Consider the following 16,296-nt stretch of genomic DNA (forward strand, 5'->3'; position numbering starts at 1 on the left):
GACTTGGAACCAACCCAAATGTCCAACAACGATAGACTGGATTAAGAAAATGTGGCACATATACACCATGGAATACTATGCAGCCATAAAAAATGATGAGTTCATGTCCTTTGTAGGGACATGGATGAAGCTGGAAACCATCATTCTGAGCAAACTATCACAAGGAGAAAAAACCAAACACCACATATTCTCACTCATAGGTGGGAATTGAACAATGAGAACACATGGACACAGGAAGGGGAACATCACACACTGGTGCCTGTTGTGGGGTTGGGGGAGGGTGGAAGGATAGCATTAGGAGATATACCTAATACTAAATGACGAGTTAATGGGTGCAGCACACGAGCATGGCACATGTATTCATATGTAACAAACCTGCACGTTGTGCACATGTACCCTAAAACTTATAATATAAATTTAAAAAAAGATAACTGTTAAAGACAAATTATAAATTTATTGTCAGTTTTATGATGTAAATAAAAGTAAAATGTATGAAAGCAAGGATAGCAGGCTGATATGAAAGTATAACATTGTAAATTTCTTATAAATAAAATAAAATAATATTATTTAAGGTAGACTGTGTTAATTTCAAGTTGTATATTATAAACTCTAGCACAATCTCTAAAACAATACAAAGATGTATAGCCAGTAAATGCAATAGGGGACATAAAATGAAAACCAAAATGTAGTCAATAAATTCCGAATGAGAACAGAATGTGGGGGCCCCAGAAAATAAATTACACGGGAAATTAGGAAATTATATGAATGTGATGAAAAATAAAAACACAGTGTAGTGAAATTTGTGAAATGCAGCTAAAGTTATGTTTAGAGGGAAATTTTTACCTTATTTGCTTATATTAGAAAAGAAAGGAGGTTTAATTGATAATCTAAACTTCCACCTTAAGAAGCTAGAGAAAGAGTGAATTAGATCCAAAGTAAGTAAAGGGATGAAAATTGTAAAAACAAGAATAGAAAACAATAAAATACAAAATGAAAAAAACAATAGAGAAAAATCAATGGTACCAAAAGCTAGTCTTTTGGAAAATAACAAAATCTATGGCCATCTGGCTAGACTGCTCAGAAAAAAAAGAAGATAGCAATGATCATTTACCAGATACTAAAATATGAAAAAAACAACAAGGTAATATTAGGAACAACTTTGAGCTCATAAAATTAACAAATTGATGCATTTTATTTTATGTAAATTATGCCTCAGTAAAGATGATTTTGTAAAGGAAATAAACAAGTAATTTTAATTGCTGTGTTTACTGAGATCCTATCTAGGTATTTGTCATAGATCATCTCATTAATTTCACAAATCATGGTATAACTTAGTGGTTTGGAGCATATACTCTATATACCAAGACTACCTGTCTTTGAATAATGGTTCTGTCACCTAGTAAGTGTATGACCAGGAAAGTTATTTAACCACTAGAATGCAAACTGTACATTGGCAGGGAACTTCTGTTTTATTCATCTAGAAGAGTTCTGGCACATGGTAGGCATCCGGTAAACATTCGTTGTTAAACTCCAGTTGACAGATGGGAAAATTGTGGCAAAGAAGCGATTTAGTGACTTTCAAAGGTTGCCAGGAAGAAAAAAACTCAAGATTGAACTCAGATCTGTCAGATTCCAGAACAAATGTTTTTTTTTTCTTCTGTTGATATGGCAGATGAATGAGAAATAGTAAAAGGTTGCCTAATAGGTATCTATGCATTTTCTATTTACCTATAAGAAATGAAAATTACGTGTATTTCTTTTCATTATCAAATTAATTCTTGGAATGGTTACCTCTCTGATTTTAAATAAAACTGTTATTGCAGGAGAAAAATAAAGCAGGCATCATTTTTTTTCAATACTTCTATTAGATGCTGCTGCTGAAATTGTGCAGTAAGTGCTCTGAATGTAAGCACTGACTGCACCAGAGTTTTTCTAAGGCAAATAAACAAAACCCAAGTTAAGAGTTTTGATTTCTTGAAAAGCATGCTGTTTTGACTCATATTACACTCATCTGATATAGGCCATCAGAGTAGTATGTTATTAAATCCTATTCAAATCCATTTTAAAATGTGAAACACATGCTTAGTAGCTGGCTTGGCTTTGAATAAGGGATGAAATTGAAGAAATAAGATTAACCTCTATGTGTCAGACATTTTGCTGTTATTTCTAATTTTAATCTTCACAAGTGTGAAGACTTTACAATGCATAACCACAAATCTCATTTTAACCAAATTGCATAGAGTGCAATTGTATAGAGTTATAAGGCTAGTAAATAATACATCTGGGATTTTATTTTAAGATCATAAACCATAATCATGATGTGCCTGGTGTGTTTTGGTTATTTTTTTTTTCTTTCTAATAAGATAACTCAATTGAAGCCTGACTCACCAGGAATAAATTAAAACCCATGAATATCCTCAACTATATTTCTTCAGCTCTTAGTTTCTTCATGTTACAAATGTTTTCTTAAACTTTATTGTAGAAAATTTCAAATATGTAAAAGTGAGAGGCTAGTACAGCACACTCCCATACAGTCATCTCTCAGTTCCAGCAAGTATCAACTTGTGGTCGACATTGTTTTACCACAACTACTATACTTGTGCCTACTCTCTCACACATCCAGTAATCATTTCATTTTTAAGACTTTCCATATGGATTTCTAAAAGATAGACAAACAGTTTTAAAAAAATCAAAATTATATCATTATCAAACCTAGATAAAAAGTAATAAATAAATTGATACATACTTAAATATATAGAATATACCTCATAACTTATATGACAATGTGCTAAATGGATAATATAAATATTAAAGTTAATACTATAAATTTTAGAAAAAACTATCGGAAAAATATTTATGATCTTAGGCTAGATAACAATTTTTTAGAGAAGGCACAAAAAACATAAACCATGAAAGACAAAATGACAATATGGTCTCCATAAAAATTAAAAATGTATTTTTCAAAAGACAGTGTTAACTATAGGAAAAAAAGCTATAGGCAGAAGGCAATATTTTCAAAATTTTTATCTGATAAAGAAATTATATCAGAATATAGAAAGGACTTTTACAACTCAATAATAAAACAACTCAATTAAAAATGGGCTAAGATTTTGATAGATATTTCACAAAAGATACACAAATGGCAAATAAGCATATGAAAAACAGGCTCAATATCATTAGTCATCAGCAGTAAGATGCCATTGCACAACCAATAGACAACTACGATGAAAGAGACTGCAGTAACAAGGATTGGTGAAGATGAGGGGTAACTGGAACCCTTGAACATTGCTGTAGGGAATGTAAAATAGTACAGCAACTTGAGAAAACAGTTTACCTGTTTCTTATCAATTTAAACATACTCTAACATACTTCCTAGCAGTTCTTCTCCTAGGCATTCACTCATCCATATAAACTTATTTTTACATGATCACCTCCTTAAAGACCTATCTCCAAACACAGTCACATTCTGAGGTACTAGGAAATAGACTTCAGCATATGCATTTGCAGGGAGCGGGCATAATTCAGCTGATCCATACACTTTCATGCTTTTCTAGGGTCCTCTGCCATGTAGTGCTGCAGAGCATTCAAAATACTACTTCTGTTTTTAAAATTAATTTTAATTTTAATTTTAAGTTCCAGGGTACATGTGCAGGATGTGCAGGTTTGTTACATAGGTAAATGTGTGCTATGGTGGTTTGCTGCATCTATTAACCCATCACCTAGGTATTAAGCCCAGCATGCATTAGCTATTTTTCCTAATACTCTCCCTCCCCCAATCCTGCCCCTCGATAGGCCCCAGTGTCCATTGTTCCCCTCCCTGTGTCCATGTGTTCTCATTGTTCAGCTCCCACTTATAAGTGAGAACATGCGGTATTTGGTTCTCTGTTCCTACATCAGTTTGCTGAGGATAATGACTTCCAGCTCCATACATGTCCCTGCAAAGGACATGATCTCATTCATCTTTATGACTGCATAGTATTCCATCATGTATATATATATATATGTACCACATTTTCTTTATCCAGTCTATCATCGATGGCAACTTCTTTTTTCTTAAAAAAGGTAAAGAAAGAAAAGACACACAGACTTGTACCCAAACATTAATATAAACATTATTTATAATGGCCCAGAATTAGAAATAACTCAAATGTCCATCAATTGGTGACTGGATTAAAAAATTGTGATATATCCATAAGGAAAAATATTACTCAACGATAAAAAGGAAATGCAGTACTGATTCACAAAGCAGCATGAATAAATATCAAATGCTGAATGAAAAGAAGCCAAGATACAAAGACTGTACTCTGTATGATCCCATTTATAGGAAGTTGTAGAAAAGGCATATTATAGTGATAGCAGATCAGTGGTTGCCCAGGACTGGGACTTAGGAAGGAGATTAACTGCAGAGAGGCATGAGGGAACTTTTTGGGGTGATAGAAATGTTCATGATTATGATGGCTTTATATGACTATGTTTTTCAAAACCAATCAAATTGTACACTTACACTGGGGATACAGCAGTCAATAAAATAGGTTAAGGGCTTTGTCTTCATCCAGTTTATAGTCTCTTCTCTGCACTTGACCACATATGGTGCCAAACTAGTATAGAAGTCTACTAATTTATGCTAATCATTGGCCAAAACCTACTTGTAAGGAGTCTTCTTTCAGGCTGCAAGACCCATGAACACAGCTGCTGCTCCAAATCCCATGCAAATGCCTGTGGTTGCTGCTATAACAAAATACCACAGACTGGGTGGCTTAAACAATAGATATTTATTTTCTCACGTTCTGGAGGCTAGAAGTCCAAGGTCAAGGTGTGGGTAGGTTTGGTTTCTTCTGAGGCTTTTGCTCTTAGCTTGTAGGTGGATGCCTCTTGCTGTCCTCACGTGGTCTTTTTTTTCTGGGTGTGTACCTATGGGACACCTCTGTGTGTTCAATTTTCCTTCTCTTGTGAGAACACTAGTCAGATTGAATTAGGGCCCACTCTTATAAGTTTATTTTAACTTAATCACCTCGTTAAAGGCCCTATCTCTAATTATAGTCACATTCTGAGGTACTGGAGGATAGGGCTTTAACATATGAATTTACAGGATGTGAGGGCAGCATAATTCAGCCCTTATATAGTTTCATGCTTTTCCTGGACCCTCTGCCATGAAGTCACTGAGTATCTAAAGTATCACTTGTTAAGTCCCTGAGAAATAAATCACAGAAGCGATTTTGGAAAACTTTCACACATCTTACATTATTTTCAACATTGCAAGGAAAATGAACAAGAACGACAAAGAAGCACTAGTCTCTGTTCTCAAAACTCAAATTGAAGAGTCCCCTTTTGTAGGTTTCATGGTCTCTGTACTGTGGGATTCCACATAGCATTTTCCTTTCTGCTTCTTCAAGCAGGAGACAGGCACAGCAGGGAATCTCTGAGAGTTTATCTTGATTTTCACCTGTTACTCCTTTTCCTATAAGTAACATTCAGTAACTGAAAAGCACGAGTTCTGGGTAGCACTAAAAGAAATGTGGGATCCCTACATCCTGGATATCTAGCCCAAAACCAAATTGGTTTTGAGTTTCTTGAGGGCAGTGATCATGCCTGTTATGTTTCTTAGTACCTTTCATAGTACTATTGCAGGTGAACCCCAAAATTGAGGTTCACCCCTGGAGGCCACGTGGGTTCTTGGCTTCATGCAGGGAAGAATTCAAGGGCGAGCTGACAGAGTAAAGTAAAAGTAAGTTTATTACAAAGCAAAGGAATAAAAGGATGGCTGCTCCATAGGCAGAGCACAGGTACCCCATAGGCAGAATAGCACTAGGTGGGGGGCTGCTAGCTGGCTATTTTACAGCCATTTCTTGATTATATTCTAAGCAAAGGGTGGATTATTCACAAGTTTTCTGGGAATGGGGCAGGGAGCTCCCAGGACCAGGGATTTCTCCCCAGTCTTGACCATACAGTGTAACTTCTGGACATTGCCATGTGGCATTTATAAACTATCATGGTGCTTGTGCTAGTGTTTTAATTAGCATATGTTGTAATTAGCAGAGCGAAGGTTGCTTTAGTTGCCATGTTGGTTTTAGCTGACATAGGCTGGTTTGTTTACTTACCCTCTCTTATCAATGGGGTCTCCTATTTTAGCAGCAGGATTATGTGACCCATTGTCTTGGAAACTAGTCCTGTTGAATTCCTATTTGAGTACTGTGCTTAGTACTATGCCCTTAGTAGAAACTAAGCTATCTGCTTAATAAATATTTTCCAGAGGAAGTTAGGAGACTTTCAAAGGTGTGAACTACATTTCCCAGAATTCCCCTTGCCATATGATCCTTAGTGAGCATCTGTGGAGGTGGAAAAGAAAGAGAAGCTCCAGGACCAGCTGCAAGCAGGTGTGTGAGCTGACTGGAGGCTCGAGCAGCTTCTAGGTAATCTTGAGAATTGTCACACTGATTCTGCAGACTGAGCTAATTGGTGGAGGTGTCCATGAGGTTCTTGAGATTCATGATAGCTTTAAGTGAATGCTTGCAATCACCATCCATTGCCTGGGTGAAGAATGAAGAGTTCGAGTGAGGAGCTTTCTAGAGGTTCGACAGATTGGCAGCAGTGTTTGCTTCATCTCCTGAGAACCATCCACATTGGTGCTTCAGGCTGGCATAGTTGGTAGTGGCTTTCCTGACTTTTGCATCTCAACTCTTCCAACCTTGGAAAAGCTCGAATTCCCATACTAAAACCCTTCCTATCTGGAATACAGAAGTGGCTCTGGTTTTCACCTCTGAAGCCTGGTTAATACCTAAGGTCACACAACTGAGCACTGTCAGAAACTGTTCCAGAATTGCACTCAGAGAAGGTTAGAGGTAGAAGAAAACTCAGAGATCTCTATCTAAATTTCTTATTTTACAAATGAGGAAATGGGCTTCATGTAATATAGTGACTTAGATGAGAAAGGTAGAATTGCATTAAGAATCTGATTTCAATCCAGTGCTTTTTTATTTGTATCATACATAATTTACCTTTAAAAATACACATGAATATGAGCTTCAAATCACTGAAAAGTTTAGAAAATATTCAGAAATAAAGAGGGATTGTTTTGTTTAGGTAATCATCTATATATTTATTTATTTTGTGAATGTGAACTGTTCATGTGTGCTCTCTCTCTCTCTCTGTTCCAGTGAGAGCACCAGAAAGTATTTGATGAATTCTGAAGTTGAAATATACCTGTGGCGAGAAGCTTGTTCAGGGTTCTTAGGACAATCTAGAGAAGAGTCAGCTATAGGAAAGGAGCAGGTCAGCATGGAAGTGAAAGGACCATATTAAATACATTTTAGAACCCAGGATAAATCAGAACAATAATGAAAAATATGGAATAAAGTTGAATAAACTCAGATATATTGTGGTGATTAAAAAAAAGAAGACATTACCAAGATATTCTGTGTTACCAAGATATTCTATGGTGGAATACTGCATAAATAAATGACAGTCTATCATAACAATTGAATTTTGGGTGCCTATTAAAATGATTTTAACAGTGGGTTTTTAATAATATGAGAGAACACTTTTGACATCATGGTGACTGGATCACAAGAAGGATTAAGAATTATAAATGAGTTATCATCTCAGCTGTATTTTAAAACGGCACAGGAAAAAAAAGGACAAAGGAAATTTGCCACAATTATGCTGGTATTCACTTGGAATAGTGGGACTATGGCAAAACTCTGTCTCTCTGTCTCTCTCTGTCTCTTTTTTGCTTTCATTTTCTCTTGTCTAAGCCTTCTAGATTATCTGCAGTGAGCATATTACACTTACCATCAGAATTAAAACTGAAGAGGAAAAACTCGTAGTTTCGAGAAGTAATAAATAGGATAGTTAATCAAGGACAAGGTGAAGTTTTTCCCTAAGAAAATCTTAGCTACATCTTTTTTGTTTCATGAACTGCTCACTGTTTCCAACAGAACATTTGCAATAAAACCTGAATGGCTGACTGACTGAGTGACTGGCAGGTTTTAAAAGGTTCTGTCATGTAGTCAGAGAAGTGCATGAATTCTTTCTCCTGTGTGACATGCAGCAAATGGGGATGGAGGGCTGTTTTCTTAAATAATCTATGTAATAGGCATAGCTTGTAAGTGTTGTTTTTTTGTTTGTTTGTTTAAATTAGATTTGAAATTTTAACATGTACCATGGGAAATCTTTCAGGTCCTTAGCATGTTCATGAAAAAGCATGCTGGGTAAAACAATCCCTTTCTCAGAAAAAAAAATGCTGCTTATTTTTGCAAGCTCTCTTTTAACTTCACAAATATTAATGACCATTATTAAGGTATCTCTTTACAGAAATGCTCAAACATCTTGTAGATTAATAAACCTCTAGGTTTGGTATTTTATTTTGATTCATTTTGTAGAAATGCTCAAAAGGATGGAGCCAGTGACTCTCATTTCTCATATTATGTGGCTTGCTGACATTTGAATTTTCAAAATATCAACGATTTCTCCAGTGTGACTCATGTGAATCATGTGCCTTTTTTTTCTTTGAATGATGGGCTGCTGATTCAGAACTATATTATAAAATTAGAAATGCCAATATTTCATTCAGCCTACTTTTAAAAACCTGTTCTTTCAACTTTTGGCTTAGTAATCTGCAAACTAATTTGATAATTAAATTTGGTATAGAACTTTTATTTGTATTTTAGTTTTATTCTTAATGAGCAAAATAGCCTGAAGCACACTGATAAAATGTGTATGGGAAAATGGCAGCAGTCTGGGATTTTTGCTATGCAGGTCATAGTAATGTCTCCATCATTAACTTCCTAGGTAGCATGAGCTATAATCCTTGGCTTTAGTAGCTGTAATATGAGAGTTTCCTGCTCTTGATTTTAGTGGCTATAAAATGAGAGTTTGTTGCACTATATTAGACAGGATAGATTAAATTATGCTGCAGTAATGAAGAGCTTCCAAATTTCAGGGCTTGAAACAATCAACATTTATATCTTGCTTATACTATATAACCATCATGGGTCAATTGGGGTCTCTGTTCCCAAGTCATTATCATTCTTACTCCGGGACACAGGCTGACAGAGCAGCCACTTCCTGAAACATTGATGGTTGCCATAGCAAAGGTAATTGAGAAGATGCCAAAGCATGCATTGACTCTTAAAGCTTCTGCCCAGAAGTGACACATGCTACTTCCTTACGTATTCTATTCATCAAAGCCAGTCTTATGGCCAAGCTTAACTTAAAGAAAGGGAAACTCGATTTTGGTAAAAGTTAATATGATATGTAGATAATCTATAAAGGCCTTTTAATGTCTAGGAGTCTATGCTTCTGAAGTGCACTAAGAGTGGTTATGATAAACATTTGGCTTAAGAACAAATATGTACCTTGTAGCAAAGACTGATGATATTTTGGGGATTTTTATGGAGAGCATTATAGATTCACATGCAGGTGTAAGAAATAATGCAGAGAGATCTTTTATACACTTTACCTGTTTCCCTAGTGATAATATTTTGCAGAACTGTAGTATAATATCACAACCAGGATATGGACACAGATGCAATATACCTTTCTTATTCAAATGTCCCCAGTTTCGCTTGCACTCATTTATATTTGTATATGTGTGTTTAGTTCTGTGCAATTTTTATCAAATGTGTAGTTTTCATGTGTCTTCCACCACTGTGAAGGTACTAATCAGTTCTAACACTACAAGCATCCTTCTCTCCTACTACTAATGTGCTCTCCATTTCAAAAATTTTGTCATTTCAAAAATGCTATTTCAATGTAATCATACAGTGTACAACTTTAGGGGACTGGCCCTTTTCATTCAGCATAATTCCCTGGAGATTTATCTAAGTTGTTGAATATGTCGATAATCTGTTATTTTTATTGCTATGTGTTATTCATGGCATGTATATCCTCAGTTTGTTTAACATTTACCTGTTGAAAGACATCTGGGCTGTTTCCAGTTTTTGGCTAATATGAATAACACCACTATGAATATTTGTAGGCAAGTTCTTGTGTAAAAATAAGTTTTCATTTCTCTGAGATAAATGCCCATGAGTATAATTGCTGGATAATATGATAATTGTATGTTTAGTTTTATAAGAAATTGCCAATTGTTTTTCAGTGTGGCTTTACCATTTTATATTCCCACCACCAATGTATGAATGATCCACCAAATGCTCATAAGCATTTGGCATTTTCATTATTTTTTATTTTAGCTATTCTGATAGATGTGTAGTGATATCTCATTGTAGTTTTAATTTACATTTCCTTGATACCTAGTGATATTAAAAATCTTTGCAAGTGCTTATTTGCCATCTGTATCTTCATGTAAAGTGTCTGTTCATAGCTTTTTCTCATTCTTTATTAGTTTTTTTTTCTTATTGTTGAGTTTTGAGTATTCTTTCTGTGTTTTAGAAACAAGTTCTTTGTCAGAGTGATGATTTGCAAATATTTTCTTCTGATCTCCAGCTTGTCTTTTCATTCTCTTAATGGTGTCTTTTGCAGAAAAACATTTTTATTTTGAGTGGCATATGATTTATCTATTTTTTCTTGTATGGCTTTTGCTTTTGGTATCATTTAAGAAATCTTTGTCTATCCCTAGATCCCAAAGATTGTCTCCTATGTTTTGAGGAATCCAGATATGGGTGTGATTGTTCAGATTCAACTATAGGCAATTACAAAGCTTAGCCTGGCAGGCTTCATGGGGAGAAGCTGACCTCCCCACACCAGATTTTGTATATAGCCAATGCATTGCAATTTTCTGGAGCAAGTTGCAATCAAGGGCCTTCTGGGCCAACCATGTTTATATGCATATCTGCATTTCTAGTCCGGGCACCTCCAGTGGGAGGTCTCCTCTTTGAGGATCTACGCTGAGGCACTTCCCAGGCATCTCTGCTGAGACTTCCTTATTGGGAGCCTTGGCTAAAATACTTCTCTCCACTTAGCTTCAGTATCTTTCTACTCCCAGCCTTTCACCTTTCCATCTCCTCAGCCCATGAATCCATAGAGAGGCAAGTATCTTTTGTTTAGGGTTTTTCAGCAGTGAGACAATTCCCTTTGTAAGTACCGTGTCTACCTGACCCTCACACAGTGAAATAATAGAGGGGAAAAAATGGAACATTAGGGAGCTAGTGCCTTTTGCTTGCACAGTCACTATAAGTAAATAGAGGTTGGATTGTTACTTTCAGTTTGGCTAGTTGTCCTGATTGAGCATCTGCACATCTGACTGCTTGAATTTTTTTTTAAGTTTCATACCATTACTATTTATATTTAATTCCATTATTCATTTAGAGTTAATTATTGTATAAATGTAAGGTTTAGGTGGAGATTCATTTTACTTTTGTTTGTGATTGTTTAATCGCCCCAGTACCATTGGTTGAAAAGGCTCTTCCTCCAAAAAATTGCTTTTGCACTTTTGTGAAAAAATGGTTGAACATATTCGTGTGGGTCTATTTCCTGGCTTTCTATTTTGTTCCGTTAGTATATATCTATATCTCCCTACCAATACCACATTTTCGTGATTACTGTAGCCACCTTTTTAGCATAAATAGTTACTGGATTTTATCAAATTCTTTTCTGCATTAATTGATAGGGCCATATAATTTCTGTTTTTAAATCTGTTGATGTAATATATTACACTGGTTTTCAATTTTTGAGTCAGGTTTGAGTACCTGAAATAAATCTCACTTGGTCATAGTGTATAAGTCTATTTATACATTGCTTGGAATTGGTTTGGGAACATTTATTGAAGATTTTTCCTTCTAAGATGGTGAGAATTATTGATCTGTAGTTTTTTTTTTCTTTTCCTATTTTTGTCTAATTTGGTATACTTGCTTAATAAAATGAGTTTAGTGTGTGTTCTCTCTTATTCTATTTTTTATAATAGATTGTGTAAAATTGATGTTCATTTTTCTCTAAATGTTTGATAGAATTCTCCAGTGAAAGTATCTGGACCTAGAAAATTTTGGGGGAGAGCTTTTAAATTACAGATTCAATTTCTTTAATGGTTATAAGGATCTCTATATTACATATTTCATCTTTATTGAGTTTCGGTTGTTTGTAGCTTTCAGGGAATTGGTCAATTTTTCTTACTTTGTTGAATATCTTAGCATACAGCTGTTTGTTGTATTTCCTTATCTTTTCAGTGTTTGCTGGGTCTGTAGTCACAACCTCAATTTAATTTCAATTTTTTTATTTGTGTCTTCTCTATTTATTTTTAAAATCTTATTAGAGATGATCAATTTATAGATTTTATTTTTTTGAAGAACCAACTTTTTGTTTCATTGATTTTTTTTTTCTATTATTTTTCTATTTTCAGTTTTGGTCATTTTTGTTCTGACTTTTGTTATCTTGTTTTTATTTGGGGCTTATTTTGCTCTTCTTTTTCTAGTGATTTTGAGGTAAGAACTTACGTTATTGATTTGAGGCCTTTCCTCATTTCTAATGTAAGTATTTGGTGATATACGTATCCCTTTTAGCACTGCTTCAGTTGTAGCACATACATTTTGGTATGTTATTTATGTATTTATTTATTTATTTGAGGCAGGGTCTCTCTCTGTTGCCCATGCTGGAGTGCAGTGGCGTGATTATGGCTCACTGCAGCCTCAACCTCCCAGGTTCAAGTGATCCTCCCACCTCAGCTTCCCCAGAAGCTGGAACTACAGGCCTACACCACCATGCCTGACTAATTTTTTAATTTTTGTATAGAGATAGGATCCCCTATGTTGACCAGGCTAATTTTGGAATGTTGTACTTGTCATTTTCATTCAGTTCAATGTAGTTTTAAAAATTTTCTGAGAATTGCTCCTTAACCCATAGATTATTTAGAAGTTTTCTGTTTCATTTCCATATGTTGAGAGATTTTCCTATAGTCTTGTATTTAAAAATTGATTTTTTGTTTGACTCCATTATAGTCAGACAACACATTCTGTGTGATTTCACTTCTTTTAAATTTGCTGAGGCTTGCTTCATGATCCAGTGTATATTCTATCTTGAGGAATGTTTCATGGGCACTTGAAAAAAGTGTATATTTTGTTGTTGGTGATGGTGCAGTGTTCTATATAAGTACATTAGGAATTCTTAGTTGATTGTGTTGTTTACATCTTTTAAATTCTTGCTGCTTTTATTTCTGGTAGTCTTTTCAGATGCTGAGAAGGGGGTGCTGATGTAGTCAGCTTAATTGTGATTTTGTCATTATGTCATCCCCCTATTTGTCGCTACTAATTTTCTTTGCTCTAAAGTCTATTTTATCACATATTTATGTAGCCATGGCTGCTTTTTTATTTTATAAAAACATAGTGTTTTATGGAATACTATTTAGCATCCTTTTAGTTTCAGTTTGCCTATGTTGTTGGATTGAAAGTGCTTTATTGTAAACAGATATAGTTGGGTCATTTTAAAATACACTCTTGTGTGAAATGGAAAGGGGTGGTGAAGAAATGGGGACGAATTCTTCCCTTGACCACTTTTTCTCAATCAGAAAACAACAAAAGGGGCTCCTGATCAACTCGATGGTGTTGGTCCTGCCTGATGTTGTCAGAGGGACCATGGTTTGATCATGGGGAGGAATGAGCCTACTTGCATTGGGCGTTGGCAAATATGGGTCTGGCTTGCCTTCTATTGTTAGGTAGAGGGATGGATGTATGATGCCCCACTGCTGTATTACTTCAGTCCTAAGATCCTGAGATAAGTTAACTTTCTTTTTACAACCGTACAGAGTTCTCCTTTGATTATCTCTTATGTTATTTTCCAGCTTTATAGTTGTGCTTAGAAGGGAGGAATAAAGAGAAATGGATTTAAGCCATCCTGTCCAGACTGGAAGAGATATTTTATATGTTAAATTACCAAATTACAAATTCTCTGAAGGTAAGATTTGCCTTATTCTACTTAGCGTCTTTCACAGTCCATAGTGTAGTTTTTAGTGTATCATAGCTTTTCAATGACTGCAATTTTAAGTGAGAATTATTTAATAAAATAAATAATTGTAATAAATAAAATAAAAAAATTATTATTTAATAAAATACTGAATTATTATGAGTGGCTACATATTTCAGTTACCATATTTCTTTCGCAAATACATTTCACTTAAAAGATTTAACTTTTGGATCTGCTGAAGTCATTTTTAAGATGGTTCTGTTACAAATGAGTAGAATGAAAAGTCTATTCTCACAGGTTGTCATTTGGAAAAAGGGAGATAAAGGGTCAGGTTATTAGTATTTAACAAGGAGCCCAGTTACTGAGTTGGCCAGAATGCTCAGATGAATGGCTATGAAAAGAGAAAGCATAACATCACTAGGAACTTAAGTAGAAGTTAACATCAAATATTCGAAATTAATGAGTATTTCTCCTTTCTTCTGTAACTTTCTTCATCTGTACTATAAACCTAACATTTGATTGTACTTTGTTTTCTACTCTTTATTTCCTCTGGTTAAGTATTGTTTTACTTACCCTTCTATATAAACTTCTTCATGCGCCAGAAGGAAGCCTTATACTTCATCTGCTTTCTCCTTCATTCCTTCAACTCTTCTTCTTGATAAAAATGACCTTATATTCCAGGCTTTCTGGCCAGTTCTAATTTTAAGTGTTCTACCACATTGTTCCACAAACCATCAACCTGTCCCAGAATTTCAACACTGTAATGTATAAGATAGATTTAGCAAACTGGATTTCATAATTGAAGTAATACTGCAATTCTTTAGTAAGATGAACTGTCTTAATAGTTGCAGAGAGAGATGAACTGTCTTAATAGTTGCAAAGAGATGTAATTTCTGTTCTAAATTTAAAGCAAAGAATAGACAAGTGTGCTGACATTGGAGGCAATGGCTAAAGTGATGATATGGTTTGGCTGTATCCCCACCCAAATCTCATCTTGAATTGTAGCTCCCATAATTCCCATGTGTTGTGGGAGGGACCCGGTGGGAGGTAATTGAATCATGGGGGCAGGTCTTTCCCGTGCTGTTCTCATGGTAGTGAATATGTCTCACAAGATCCGATGGTTTTACAGAGGGGATTTTCCCTATACAAGTTCTCTCTTGCCTACTGCCATATAAGATGTGTCTTTCTCCTCCTTTGCCTTCCACCATGATTGTGAGGCCTTCCCAGCCATGTGGAACTGTGAGTCCATTAAACCTCTTTTTCTTTATAAATCACTCCATCTTGGCTACGTCTTTATTAGCAGCATGAGAACTAATACAAGTGGTATATTTTCTGAACTCTTGGTTCAGAAAATACATTTGTTATACCCACAGTGACTAGTAAATTATCTTGTTACATTATAGGATGTTAGAGAATAGAACATCTGTATTATATTTGGCATAGTTTCCATTGTTGCTAAAGTCCACAGGAGAGGAAACAAGATAGATGCTTTCACCCATGGAATATTCAATCCAATATTATAATGATCAATCTTACAAAATAATTTTCTATATCTGCTGACTTTAAGTGTGGGAAATGAATATCTTTAAGTGTGGATATGACAAATTCTATTTTGTTTGTGTATCTTTGAGGAGATCTTTCAGATTTGTAGGTGGAAACACATTTTAATGTTGTTTTCTCTGGGTGAGCAAGTGACATTCTCTTAGGAAAAGTAAGCCATTAGAATGAAACAGAATAATCAAGATTGCCCAGTTTATTAATATCTATTTTAAATTTTAGCAATGAAACATTATTCAAACAAGAGAGAAGATCCTGAAGACCTAGTGCGAGAACTATTTTGAACTTAGGAATTCTTAGAGCTGGCACCATGCTGGCCCTTATTAATTATGCATCCTACAAATTTCTTCACTTGCTTGGGTTCCTAGTTCTTGTAAACTGAAAATTTTTTGACAAATGCAATAGCTTTATTTATGGTAAAATGAAGTCAAGAGTGAAAAATCATAAAGTGCCTTAAGGCATATCCTATCAAATTCCAGTTAGAGTCTATGATAGTTATTATAATATTCAACTAGGCTGGGCGCCAGTGGCTCACACCTGTAATCCCAGCACTTTGGGAGGCCAAGGTGGGCGGATCACAAGGTCAAGAGATCGAGACCATCCTGGCTAACACGGTGAAACCCCGTCTCTACTAAAAATACAAAAAATTAGCCGGGCGTGGTGGCGGGTGCCTGTAGTCTCAGCTACTCGGGAGGCTGAGGCAGGAGAATGGCGTGAACCCAGGAGGTGGAGCTTGCAGTGAGCAGAGATCGTGCCACTGCACTCCAGCCTGGGTGACAGAGCAAGACTCCATCTCAAATATATATATATATTCAACTAGTGTTTTTTGAGCATCTACTGTGTGTCAAGCATTGAACTCTTAAGTTCTGAAGATGGAATTGCAAACAAGAA

At 35.3% G+C, this 16,296-nt stretch overlaps 1 long non-coding RNA gene across 1 annotated transcript in view; it reads left to right on the forward strand.

Moving 5' to 3' along the window:
* Positions 1-13,927, forward strand: part of LOC129048655 (uncharacterized) — a 74,129-nt gene extending 60,202 nt beyond the window's left edge. The window contains exon 3 of the long non-coding RNA XR_008511174.1: positions 13,727-13,927. This is a non-coding gene — a long non-coding RNA (uncharacterized LOC129048655). The remainder of the gene's footprint in view (positions 1-13,726) is intronic.
* Positions 13,928-16,296: the final 2,369 nt, after the last annotated feature.

This window comes from Pongo abelii, chromosome 9 (assembly GCF_028885655.2).
Source record: "Pongo abelii isolate AG06213 chromosome 9, NHGRI_mPonAbe1-v2.0_pri, whole genome shotgun sequence".
Taxonomy (NCBI): Eukaryota; Metazoa; Chordata; class Mammalia; order Primates; family Hominidae; genus Pongo; species Pongo abelii.